General features: G+C 37.1%; 1 protein-coding gene across 2 annotated transcripts in view; it reads left to right on the forward strand.

Moving 5' to 3' along the window:
• GRM8 (glutamate metabotropic receptor 8) overlaps positions 1–14,370 on the forward strand; it is a 722,933-nt gene that overhangs the window by 622,470 nt on the left and 86,093 nt on the right. The gene's annotated exons all lie outside the window — the stretch shown is intronic.

Raw genomic sequence — 14,370 nt, forward strand, 5'->3', positions numbered from 1 at the left:
GCCACCTGGCAAAGGCACAGCTCGGCTTATGAAGCAGCAGACACACTAAGCCACGCTGTGTTCCTCTCCACACCAGTTGCTCAGTTCTCAATCAAACCACTAATCATGTCTCTGCCATTCTTTATCCTCTTTTCTCTATTTCCGTCCTTTCTTCAGGATGCTAAGTGGGGATGGAGAGGGAGACTGAGGGGCTGTTTCCAGAGGGATACAGGATTCTGGCCAAACTGCATTCTGCTTCCCATGTCACTATTTTTCATTTCTTTAACCAAAAATTCTTAAAAGCCTCTGTCAGGAGTTTATGTAAATATGTCATTTCGTTTAGCTTCAAATCATCCCCCTAGGATGGTATTGCTGTTTCTATAACAGGAACGATAAGACTTATTAAGAGTTTTTCACTCTCGCCTTCTTTTTGAGGAGAAAGATCTCTGCTGCCCATAATCAGGTCTATGAATGAGGGGTATCAGGAATCATTGACATAAGCCTGGATGATTTACACGGGAAGTTCAGAGAAAGAAATGAATATATCTAGTAGTTATAAGGGAGGAGAACAGAGAAAGGAATGGACTGGTTTGGTAAGAGATTTTGAGAGTTAAGGAAGAAGAAAGAAAAAGCCTTTCAGGCAGATCCAAAATGTGAAAGATACATATATACAGAGAGAAAGAGAGACAGATAAACAGAGAAAGAGAGAATGCTTGAGATCGGGAGACCTTCCTTCCTTCCAGATCAGGGAGAAAGCATGCTGAAGAGAGATGCAAAGGGACTGTGAGACATTGTGCTTGATTAGACGGGTTACATAGAGCTTCATCTTTTGGAATTGCAGAGAAACTGTAATGAATATGTAAGTTGCTTCCGCATTATTTTTGGGGTATTTAGACACGATGGTTATAGTGCCTTAAGCCAGCTGAGTTTTCTGTGTTGGAATGTAAAGTGGCAGACCTAGGAGGGTTTTTTGTTTGTTTGGTGTAAAGCATTACCTAGATCTTTTAGAGTGAAATTTCATTGTTTTACAGTGCTGAAAATTCACAGAAATTTCCAGAAGACTAGTTATCTGTGTTTATCCTGGGAACACTACACCAAAGCTAAAGAAAAACCACTACTCTGAGGTTAAAATAATGTTCCAGGGTGATAATCTACTGTTTGGCATTGCATTACTGTATGGATTACTTTTTTTAAACATTTAGTATTGAATGAATTAGGACAGCCCAGGGCTTTGCCTTAGATAACTGCAGATTGGAAATTAGCTTTTTATCTTATATCCGGAGATGTAGACTATCTTAAGAACTGAGAGACTATTCAGAATGGAGGAAAAAGGTGTGGCACCAAAGCCGGCATTGCTTTATGGCTTAAAGCCCTATTCCACTGATGGAGACCCTACTCTAAGGAGGTACACTTGGAAACCAACAGTGATACTGGGAATTTAAGGAACTGATGGCCAAGGGCAGAAAGAAAATAGGCCTGGAGTTATGAAGAGGGTTTCCTCCTGAAATAGAACAGCTGTGATAAGCCTGGAGGCCATGGGAGAGTGACTGCAGGATTTGGCTTTAGGGTGTTTTCCTGGATTCAAAGACTGAGCAACCTGTGCTTCTGAAGAAGACTGCCTCAGGGACCTAGAAAGAGAAGCTCCCTGTGGACGGAGGCTAGGAGTGCAAGTTTATCTATAATTAGTCCTTGATACTAAGGAAAGAAGTGTCTACTATGCACTTATATTGAAGGGGATTTCTACCCTGGTTCTGTGAGGTTAGAATCTTCACTGAGTTTTGGAATAGAAAATGAAAATATCCAAAAGGCGAGAGGAGATAAAAAGAGAAAAATAACAGTGTGGGCTGATTTTAGAGATATTTCTGCAGAGTTTTAAAAGAAGGAAGACCATTGCAAGTATTAGAGACATTAAAAGATGGGGACATATGACTCTTCATAATTTTTTGTGGTTTTGTTTTCTGTTGTATTTGTGTGTGTGTGTGTGTGTGTTTTTGCCAATCCTCACCCAAGGACATTCTTCTATTGATTTTCAGAGAGAATGGAAGAGAGAGGGAAAGACAGAGAGAAACACATCGATTGGTTGCCCCCTGGATGAGCCCCGACCAGGTCCTGGGCCAGGGAGGAGCCTACATCCAAGGCACTTGCCCATGACCAGAATGGAACCCTGTCAATGCTCTGTCCACTAAGCCAAACCGGCCAGGGCAGACTTTTCATAAATTTTTACCTGTCTTGTGAGTTGAGTCTTCTCTTGGTATTTGTGAGTGACATCAATAAATAGTCTAACAAATTTTCAAAATTTAATGGGGATTTCATTTTTAAATATTACATAACACTGGACCCAATTGGCTTTGCAAACATTAAGCATATTTACTAGTACAATGAGGAAACCAAGGCTCAGAAAATAGAAATAGTTTACTCACGGCTATTCAGCCATAGCACTTGGCCCAAACTCAAGCTACTTATATTACACAGTGTCTGCCTCCACTGGCCTCTAACATGTTTCTCATTATTAATCACTCTGGGAGAAGAGTGCATGGAGGCCTGGGACTGGGATGCTAATAATCGGGTGATAAAAGAAATATATTTAGGTACGAGACCTAAAATTCCACTTGGAAATTATGTTTCCACTGTAAGAGAGGCATAAACACAAGAAAAGAAAGTAAAACTTATAATAGTGCCTTAGGTCATAGAATGTTCCTGTAAAAGGGTTGGTGCCTCATAAATGTAGGAGTATCATAGGCTTACAAAGTCAAAACATATGTTGTTTGTAAATCAATATAATGTTATTGAGTCCCACATTGACATCTGATTATTCAATTATGATAGTTTGGTTAATATTTTCTTTTTTAAACTCAGGATTGAAGGCAACACTCATGGGTCGAATGGCGGATTTTATTTATAGTGTATAGTGTAGCTCAAAGCTAACTGGGGGAAAAGAACCACCAGAGAATTTAACTTGAGAGCAAGTAAGCCAGCTCTGAGACAGAGCTTGGAATTCAATAGGGTTGACAGAAGACTGTGAGTCATGTTATGCTATCCTTGCCTAATAGAGTCCGTATTCATCAGGGACCCTCTGCTCAGGAAGTGCCAATTCCATGCCTTAACAGCCAACTCAGTCAATAGCCTCAGACAATAGCTATAGGGACAGTTTACAAAGTAGTCCAAAAAAAGGAAGCTTGTTTTTTTGTTTTTTGTTTTTTTTGTCTTTAATAGTGTACTGCACTTTGTGAGTTTCTAATTAAAGGCAAATTAAAAATGAAAATGAGAGAAATTGGCCTCTAGTTGCCTTGGGGAGTTTCAGATGATAAAGCACTTCAAAACTTAACTTTGTAGAAAAATCGCAAAGTGAAAACAGTTGGAAAAAACATCTGGAGATTCAGGCAGTTGATTTCTAACCAAGGCCAGCCCTTCAGATACAGCTTTACTGTTGACTATAGAATAGGTGGGAAAAACCCTAGTTCCTAAGAAAAGGCAGTTTGACATCCAACTTCAGAATATGTTCATGATGAACGTGAGGATCTTCAAATTCATTACATCCTTTTCTTATATCCCCTCAGTCTATGCTCAGATTTACTTGACTGCTTAGTGTCTTCACTCAGTCATGATGAACTCTCTATGGATTCTGGTAAAGAGCTATTATGTTCCCGCTAACGTCAGTGAATTTGCTTATCTCCAGCGATGGTGAGGAGTTTAATGTTCTGCCAGTAACAATAGTAATGTTTTTGACGTAATTCTTCATTTGTTAAACCAACAGTTGCTGTTCAGTGCTAGCACATTGAACAACATCATGGAACCTAGAAATAATAAGTTAGTCCCCAGGGTAATCGGTGATGGTGGTGGTGTCATTTAAAATTGTGTTTTAAGTTTTACTTTTTAATTTGTTGTGAAATTTTTACTTTAGAAAACTGCTTGAAATGTAAAGAAAGAAGATCTGATCCTACCTCTCCAGACCCTTGGATGCAGTGTAGCGAGGCAATCTCTTTTGGTTGTTTGTATGAGGCTTGTTTTTGGTGTAAACTCCAGGTATTACTCTTTTTATCTAGAATTCTTCATTTATCAAGTTATTTACTGGTATTATAATATGAAAGATAAAGAATTAGTTCACCTTTGCTACCCTTTACTCTCTACTTTTCCCAGTGTTTATTTTCTATGGTATTGTTTTAAGATTCTATTTTTTTCTTGTGATAAATTTTGTAACCATGGTAAAAATATACTTAGGTCTCTATTTCTGCTTTAGATCTTTGGACATATATCTTAAGACATATATGTCAACTATCTGTTTTATAAGAAAAACATATTCAAACATATAAACTTTGGTGTGCTCTTTCTTCCTATGTATAGAACCCACTAGAGGCCCAGTGCATGATTGAATCATGCACATTTAGGGGGGGAGCTGGGTCCTGTCCGCTGGTGCACCAGGCCTTTCAGAAGCCTCCGGCGGGGCGGAGGCTTCTGAAAGGCCTGGTGCCTGAGCGGACAGGCACCCAGCTCCCCCGCTTTTGATGGTCCATGGTGGGACATGAGCTCGCTGCCCCAGAGGCCCCTTCTGTGCCGCAGCACAGCCATGGCGCAGACGCTGAGCTCGAGCTGCCTCTGGCGTCCCACCGGCCCAATCGGCCACCCCGGCCACCCCGAGTCCCGCCCCCCCACGCCTCCTGGCCAATTGCGGGCATAGCGAAGGTATGGTCAATTTGCATATTTGTCTATTATTAGGTAGGATTTTTCGGAGTCAGACTTTCACTTTTACATGATTATGTTTTTAACATTGGCATTCCGTCTACATCTTCCCTTTTATTGTCCCATAGTTGACTTTAAAAATAGAAAACAAACAAACTTCTAGTCCTTGACAGTGGGTGGGTTGCTTATTATTATTCTGTAAACATTATTTAAGTTCTGGGTTAAGACTTCCTTATTCTGAATATGTGTTCTTAAGGCAAGATTTCATTGGGATATTTATGAATGAATATGTGAGTTATCTGGACACCTACTTTCCAGAAAGAGTTCTGGATTGCATTTTTGGTCTTTCACCTATCTGGTTTTCCCAGGATGGGGTAAGTAGAGGATGTGTTGTCATGGTGACTCTTATGGATAGGGGTGTTGGGGTGAATGTCAGAGAATGCTCTTGAAGTTTTAGTAGTTTTATAATTTAGCTTCAGTGGCATTCAGGTAAAGGAAGGTGTTTTTCAAGAGCTCTTCAATCTTCCAATAAATAGGAATAGTGCTAAACTAAATTATTCATTGTTACCACTTATAAAAATGTCTTTAGAGACTTCTTAACAGTGGGTGAGTTGCTTTCTAGGAGTATAGGAGATATTTTGAATTTCTAATTTCTAGTGTATTTTATATTCAGACAGTGAAGTTGGCTATTGCAGCTGGAGTGGTGTAATGCTTTGTACCTTTAAGTTACAATTTTAAAAATATCCTTCCTGACAGATGTCTAGGATCCATATTTCACTCAGGGATGCAAGGATTTCTCATCCAACTCTATTCTATACTGTCTCCCAGTGGGGGAGTGCAGGTGAACCAAAATCAATTATAAAATGACTGAAGGTCAGAAAATATGAATATGTGATGTAGAAAGTGGGCATGTGCATGTGACAAAGTCTGGATTGAGAAGAAATAAGATGAGAAAGAGGTAGCTTGAGGGGAAACATACCAATAGAAAACAAAAGAAAATATCAAGTTAACTTTAGGAATCAAGGAGATTGGAAAAAAAGTGATGGAGCCTGGAGCCTGGGAAAGGTTATGAGGAAAATCAGGATGTTCTGGTTATGAAATCCAAGTGAATAAGCAATAAACTCACATTTCATGTGACTGTAGAGAGAGGAAATTTTATCTTATGGGAGTAAGTTGTTCTTGGAACTCTGATGCAATTTTAAGCAATTTTAAGGATTGGAATTCAAAAACGTATCATTTCTAAGATTGATATTGTTTAGATATGAAACATGTGGCAGGTAATGCAGATCTGGGATTGACTTGGGTGCCTGTAATTTGCCTTTCTGCCTTCAGCATAGAGTCCTAACACTTTGCAGCTGATAATAGGATATATTTCCTTTCTGGATGGATGGGACTACATTTTGGATAGTGCATGCTATCAGAGGGGGCAGGGGAAGACACACTTTCCCTCACCTTCCTGGGAGCAACCACCTGGCCTGGCTTCATCATCACAGCCAACCTGACAGAAGCCAGCTAAGGAGAGCCTCCTCCTCCAGAGTTCTCACCTGGCTCCATTCAAATGCTGGTGACCACACATTAACACTGCCTGGGAGTGCTGGTCCATCAGTATTTGACTGGCAGATCTGATCTGAACACAAAGTGTTTCTTCTTTCGGCAAAATAAAATTGAAAATAAAATTCTCAGCATTTTGGTCTCTTTTTGAGGAAGTTCAGTATACCTTGGGAGAACAAAAAATTTGTTACATGGAGCCTGTCACCATTGTTAAATACCCAAGTTGGAAATCTTTGCAAACAATAGTTACTTGGCACATTTGCCAGCTTGATTATAGGGAGCAAATTAGAGAAACATTGGCTACATTATGAAAAAAACAAAACAAAACTAGATTATGAAATGACTCCTTATTTAGATGGCCCACTGCTTTGAGAAAAGAGACAATTTTCCTTATTTTATACTTGTGAATCTTTTGTGTGTTCATTTGGATAAGTTAAACTTTGGGGCATACATTTGAAAAGAATAACTTAAAGAAGTATTGTAGAGTGGGATTTTGAAGAATTATGACTATGGGGCTCAACCAATGCTGTTTAGCAGCTAATGTGCAGAGGTATTGTTCTTCTCTGGTTTATTTCCAGGGATTATAAATCTTGTTTGCCCTTACTGCTTTCTAAGATTATTTTAAAAAAATATTTTTAGTGATTTTTTTAGAGAGAAAGGAAGGGGGAGGGAGAGAGAGAAAAACATTGATGTAAGAGAAGAATATGGATTGGCTGCCTTCTGCATGCCCTCTACCAGGGATCAAGCCCACAACCTGGGCATGTGCCCTGACCAGGAATCAAACCAGCAACCTTTCAGTGCACGGGACTACACCCAACCATCTGAGCCACACCAGCCAGGGCTGCTCCTACTTCTTGGTTTCCATTTTAATATTATCAACCTTGGTAGTGATTTGCTTTGCTGTTTTATCCTAGCTAGATCCAAACCTCTCTGTCATGATTTCCCATTGATTAAAGAGCTACAAACAATTGCCATAATACTAAAGCCACGAGATAGGCTATAGCATCACCCTTTTTAAAATTTAACTGTAATGTTATAAAAATTATATAGAAGAATAGTTTCATTTATATTTTTAACTTGATCGGCATTTTAAAACTTTGTTGTAGATATTGTTAACTGAAATGAGGGAAAGCATTGTACACTTTTATAATATTTTTCAACAGACAATACATTAATGATCAGGACCCCGTCTTTTCCCCCTTTTGTGCCTTCCCCAGGCCTTCACCACACTTTTGCCTGTGACCATGGGTTATGTATACAAATTCTTTGGTTGATCTCTTCCTGCCTCCTTTCTCCTCTGAGATCTGTCAGTCTGTTGCATGTTTCTATGTCTCTGGATCTATTTTGTTCATCCATTTATTTTATTCATTAGATTCCACATATAAGTGAGATCATGTGATACTTGTCTTTCTCTGACAGGCTTATTTCACTTAGCATAATACTCCCCAGGTCCCTTCATGCTGTCTCAAAGGGTAAGAGATCCTTCTTCACACAATGGAATACTATGCAGCTATAAATAAGAAGGATCACACACTCACTTTAAAGAACAATGAAAGGAAATCCATGGTTTGATGAGGGAGACCCTATAGACTAGATGTTTTGTTGATCAGAACATATTATCATTTTGATAATATGATCTAGCATCCTGAATTAGTTTTTGTTTTGTAATTTTTTTTCTAAGGAGGTACAAGATGCCAATAATAGTTATTATGGTGGAGCAGGTGAAATAATGGAATCTCTTCAAGTGTGTGGACAGCTAGTGGGCAGATCAGGTAGTGAGTCTATCACAGGGAGGGCAAGTTGGCTAACATTAAGGAGAGAACATGGGGAAGCTCATATTATGTTATCGACCACTATAACAATCAGATTAAAACAGGACTGTCAATCATTGGTAAAGTTTATTAACATTCCTATTTAGCAAACTTGGTCAATATATATTTGATGCATCTTCATTGACTAATATAGTGCTATCCTCATCCTGTTCTTAAATGTCATCAATCCCAGTGTTCAGTCCTATCTTCAAAACTGAAATATGAATACTTTAAAATGGTACTTATAGAATTATTGCAATACTTCTTGATACTGTTTTTGGTCTCCTTGAAGAAACCTGTTATATAAAGCAATCTTATTTTTTATATAAGACTTAACTACTCATCATGCTGTGTTTCTTATCTAAAAATGACTTATTTTCACAAGGAAATCTTATCTGTAGTTATATTTGTTTTAGCATTGTACTCTTCTCTATTTTGATAGACATATAATCTCTATGCAGAATTTCCATTTAGTTATTGGCTCATTTATAAGTCACAATAGAAGGCTGACTAAAAAGCACTTGCCAGCTGTTTGAAATCTCAAGATGCAAACATATTTCTAAAATTTATGAAGCAAGAATACAATAATTTTTATATAATTTTTCCTCTATTTCTCTCTACCATTCCATTAGCTCGATCAATGTTATTTTGGGATTGTTTAACTCAGGTTAAATATTAGCAATTCATTATAATGAGAAGCCTTACTACTAACTTGACTTATCGTTAAAAATTAATGACTTACATAATCACTAATGTAGAGCAGAAATTACATGCTTTTATATGTATAAGCTCATGGACACAGACAGTAGAGTGGTGAAGGCCTGGGAAGGGACAGTGCAGGATGGAGGGGGTCAATGGAAAAAAAACAAACAAACAAAAGGGACATCTGCAATATTTTGCACAATAAAGAGAAATAAAAAATTATATGGGTTTGAAAACTTCACTGCCCAACCTTTTTATGTCCTCTCATCTGCAAGAGAAGTTCAGTCATGCCTTTAAAAGTGAAGCAAAGGCAGCACAGGATGTAAATGTTGTTGCTGATATGTAAGTACAGATTAGCCTTCCCCTCTGACAGTGCAGCTCTCTCTGTTGGGTTAAATTTCAAGTGGCAATGCATTTGTCGCTCCAGCTTTCTCAGATCCTAAAAGGATCATGTCTGTTGACACAATAAGGAGTGCTGCTATTCAAGACTGATTGAAGAGAATTTCAAAGAGAAAATATAATATATCCCGTTGCAAATGGAGGTACATGTCACTTTCAGAAGAATTAAAGTCACTACTCTTACACTGAGCCTACATAACAGAAAAAATTTGACATTTTCCGTTCCAAAATAAAATACTGCTTTACATTCGTACCACGTGCGGCCCTGAAAGTTCCAATGTATCCTCAAATATTCCTGTACAGTTGGAAGAATTCACCAAACCAATTGAGCTTTTTTTTTTCTGATTCTAAACACATTTCCTCCCTCATTTGTCTCATTATAAGTTAAGACATTTAAATATCATTTTAGAAGGAACTCAAATGGTATTGAGGCACAACAAGAGGATTTGATCCATTCTGACGATAATTGAGATGGGGCTTCAGTCTTGTTAAAGTTGAAACTCTTCAACTTGTGTTGAAATTCCTAGCAGCTGAATTTCCTTCAAGATCCACGCTGGACTCCTTTTGCCTTTCCAAGTGTCTGCAGCCCATTCCTTGTGCACATTATTCATACCACTTGCATACCATGGCTTGCATGTAACAGTGCCTGCATTAGTACCGGTCCGTCTTCACAGAGGTGGCAACAGGACATCTGAGCCTGGGTTTGTCATATGTGAGTGTTAGATTTTCTATATATTTGCTATCCTTGTGGCACCAGATCCTGAGCATTGCCTAGTCTCATGCTAATGCAGTTGCCTTGGCTCTAGCTTAAGATTTCAGGGTTTTTTGGTTTTTTTTAATGTCCTAATGAGGAAGACTGCTGAGACCTACTGTCTGTCCAGAAATAGTGCTCCAGTCAATGTCCCAGCAGATCCAGGAGCGGCCACCCAGGGCTCTATTACATCTTTTTCTTTATATTTCTTCTCCATGCTCCTCTATTATATCTTTTCCTTTAGATTTCTTCTCCTTTAACCCCTCTCTTCAAAAATACGTATGGTTATAAGCATATTTGTTCATGTATGCTCACGGATTCTAAGTAAACTAGAGACAGCAATGAGGAAGCCTTGCCATTTATAGCTGATGAGAGCAACACACTAAGGACAATGCAATGGAACTAACACTTTCTTTAGAGGCAAAATGAATTTTGGGAACAAAAAAACCCCCACACATTATATTTAGAGTCTTTTCTTTGTATCTCTTTTTTAATAGTCTCAACCATGATTGATGTTTCCAAGACTGGAGGTTCCCTCTGAAAACGAGGAAGGTTTCTAACTAAAAGTTATCAAAGCAGGTACTTTTTTTAAAAAGAGGACTGCTTCTCCATTGTAACTCTAGCTCATTGTCCTCCTGAGCCCCATTCTGCAGCTTTACAAAAGAGGTGCCAATCTGAAAACCACAGAAATACTTTGTTTTTAACCACTGTCCTCACTTTGAGAACTGAACTTATTCAAACATGCATCTGCTCTCATGAGGAATTTTATTTCATGGATACAAAGTGCTTTATCTTGCACTCAAGAAATTTTAGCAAAGGGGGATATTTCTCTAATTCTATGTATCTAACCCCCCCCCCCAATAATCTATTATTTGTGGAACTAATGGAAAGAAAGCTGTTTTTTAAAAAAAACATATATATTTTTATTGACTTCAGAGAGGATGGGAGAGGGAGAGAGAGAGAAACGTCAATGATGAGAGAGAGTCATCAGCCTCCTACTGGGGATCAAGCCTGCAACCTGGGCATGTGCTGTGACTGGGAATCAAACTAGCTTCCTGGTTCATAGGTCGACACTCAACCATTGAGCCACATTGGCTGGAAAAAGCTATTTGTTTCTTTGTGTTTTTTTTTTTTAAAATTTTATTGATTTTTCACAGAGAGGAAGAGAGAGGGATAGAGAGTTAGAAACTCGATGAGAGAGAAACATTCAGCTGCCTCTTGCACACCCCCTACTGGGGACGTGCCTGCAACCAAGGTACATTGACCGGAATCGAACCCGGGACCCTGAGTCCGCAGGCTGACGCTCTATCCACTGAGCCAAACCGGTTTCGGCTGTTTCTTTGTGTTTTTGTTTGTTTGTTTGTTTTTAGCATTTTGGAGATGAGAGTATGTTTAATTTTCATGTTTAGTTTGGTTCTTTATAGTCAGAGCCATTGTATGTTCCTTTAGTAATGTGAGATATGACTTTTCCTTAGCACGTCCTTTTATAGCAAATCAAATTGCTTTTCATGGCATTAGCAAATTTTAATCAGAGAAACTCATATCTAGTGTTCAAAGTGGAATTCATCCTGAGAGCATTTACAGTTTACCCTTATCTTACTCTAGGAGGAATAAAGTATCTGGGCATTTGCAGCTATACAAATGAAGAAACACCAAACATAAAAACAAAATAAAACTACAAAAGCTGAACAGCAGTAACAAAATGCTAGTAAGGTCTTCATTTAATGATCTGAAGTGTCAAATATCAGAAACTCTCAGAATAAATTATTTGCCTTCAACATAATATAAAAATTAATTATAATGATTAGAAAAAGGTATTATAAACAACAAAGTGATAATTTGAACAATTGGCAATAATATGAAATCAGCAAGTGTAGTCAATGTTGGTGTTTGTGATAATTATTCATTTCTCATAATTAATGGATATAATCCTATAGTGTGTTCTACGTGTGACAAGGTTGGGATTCTGGCTCATAGCTGTTTCCAGGACTGCAGAAACTGGTGGCAGTGAACTGAGGTAAACCTAGCCAGACCCTGCTGGGTTCTGCCTCGCTCTTAACCCGGCTCTGAAGATGGTCTCCTGGTCTTAGCAATTCATCTGAAGCTCCTTTCACTCTCTGCATATTTCGTTTCTTCACATCTAGCTATGGCTACCTGTTTGCAACTTGACACAGTGTCATGGGATTAGGTTATAAATTGTACCTTACGTGGCTCTATTCACATGGGCCAGATTAAGCTTTCCATGAATCTTTGAAAAAGATAAATTGCATCTGTTTTGTTCTATTGGTGTTTCTGTTCTAAATAATTTAATGTTCTTTGTATTTGTTTAGTTTTTAGGTGTTTTCTTGAGTTGTGGGGTCATAATTTAGTCTAATTGCTCTCACCCCTTCATTTTGAGTTATAGACAAAGTATTCTTCATTTCTATGATGCTCTTCTAAAAATGATCATCTATGTCCACAAATATTTTTTTCTTGCATCTATTCTATTATTCCTTAAACAAGATATAAATAATTCTTTAAGGATGTCAAATATTAACCGTGTGATGTTCTTAAAGTTTTCAAAGTTATATAATATAGTACCTCAGAAAATAAGACATATAATAATAAAAAGGAAAAGGGAAAAAGCAGAAAAGAAACAAATAAAATATTGCTTCTAAAGACATATAGTAATTTAATTAATTATGCCTTCTATTCTGATTTCCTCTTAAAAGAATAAAACTATTTCATGCTTATATAATATTAACATGTTTTGTATTTTTCTTGTTCTTTTCTCCCATGCCACTTTTTTATTTGATTTATTTTTTGGTGGTTTCTCTAAAATTTAATTTTGCATGTTTTGATTTTAATCTACAAAATGTTTTATATTCTTATGTCTACACCCATACCTTCAGTTATTACAAGAACATAACTCCCTTTTCTCTCAAATTGAAACAAAAACTTAAACATTCTTAGAGAGCTCTATTTGTTTCAACTCATTTTAAATCTTATTTATTTGAGAGAATATCTGATATGTGATATGCTTCTAGAAGTATAAAACTGATAAATTATTATACATGTGCATGTGGAAGATAAGCCTTAAAATTGGGGGTGGGATGGGGCGGGTAACCAACTGACCTGCTATCGGCAATTAGAAATGCACTCAGCTTTTATCTTGACTTTGTGTGTACTCTTATATTTTGATTGATAAACTGTCATTGATTTGCTTTCCAGCTATATCCATAGTTAAATGTGTGCAATTTCACTAACATTATCACCTAACTTCTGGAGATAGTAAGACAAACTTGTGTGCTGGAATGTAATGGAGTCTTATTTCATATTCTAATAAATACAACTGGGTTAATCTCTAAGAGCTTAATATCTGAGCTGAGTTCAGATTACCAGGCTGGACTGGATGTATTAGAGTTAATGTCATACTTTGGGAGATAAAGACACATGCTAATCCATGTGAAAGCAAAATATTTCATTGAGATTCATTCATATGATAAATTCACTTTTCAGAATCTCTTTTGGTCAAAGAAAATATTGTGTCAGGGAACACAAAGGAATAAGCCAATATTTTAATATTCTATATCCAGTTTTGAAAGGACAAAAAAAAAGATATTTTTAAAGCTGTGTCACTAACAGGTGTACAGATATCTCTGAATAACAGAAGTCATTTGACCTTAAGTAGAAGTATCATTGAGCTTATTTAATTGATATGAACAAAAAGAAAATAGCACACAGAATATGTCAAACATACAATAATGACATTATAACAATAATATACCAAAGCTATACATTTTCTGGAATATATTTTATACAGAGAATAGAGCTTTTGAGGTTTTATTTTTTGTCAAATAATTTGTTCATTATAGTTATTTTAGAGTTGAAAATAGAAAATAAATTATCTCCTTCAAGCAGGAAGTAGAGTAGATGTCAAACATATTTTAGGAAGAGGAATAACAGCAGCCTCCATGACAAACAGAGCAAGTAGGTGCCCTGTCAGAGGTGGGGGTGCAGGTTGGTGGTGGTAGTCGGTGATGTTGCTCACTGTGCCTATTAGACTTACCCTGTTCTAGGGCTTTTGTACGGATTTATCCATTCAATTCTCAAAAGATCATTTGAAGTAAGATATCGGTGACCTATTTTCAAAGATGGGGAAACTGAAGTTCAAAGAAATATATTTAGTAACTTAAAAAACAGAGGTTTAAATCCTGATCTGGTTCTAAACCCTAACGTTGATTTAAAGATAGAAATTTTAAAAATACTCAAGTAAAAAGAGGCATTTAAGCTAAGTAGGATGATTGGAAACTAGAAAGTTATAATGACATAAAAACAGATACATTTTCATATTTAAATGTAAACTAAACCAACAGCAACTTTTGAATATATGCAAATCAGCTAAAATCCTTTGGGAAAAAAAAAACTGACATATAGTAAATACTCAGAAATGTGGTCATTATGTGTTTTCTTTTACATTTAACGGTGTGATGAAGAGAAAGTCTATAGGCCTCAATGTTT

Source organism: Eptesicus fuscus, chromosome 14, assembly GCF_027574615.1.
Source record: "Eptesicus fuscus isolate TK198812 chromosome 14, DD_ASM_mEF_20220401, whole genome shotgun sequence".
NCBI lineage: Eukaryota > Metazoa > Chordata > Mammalia > Chiroptera > Vespertilionidae > Eptesicus > Eptesicus fuscus.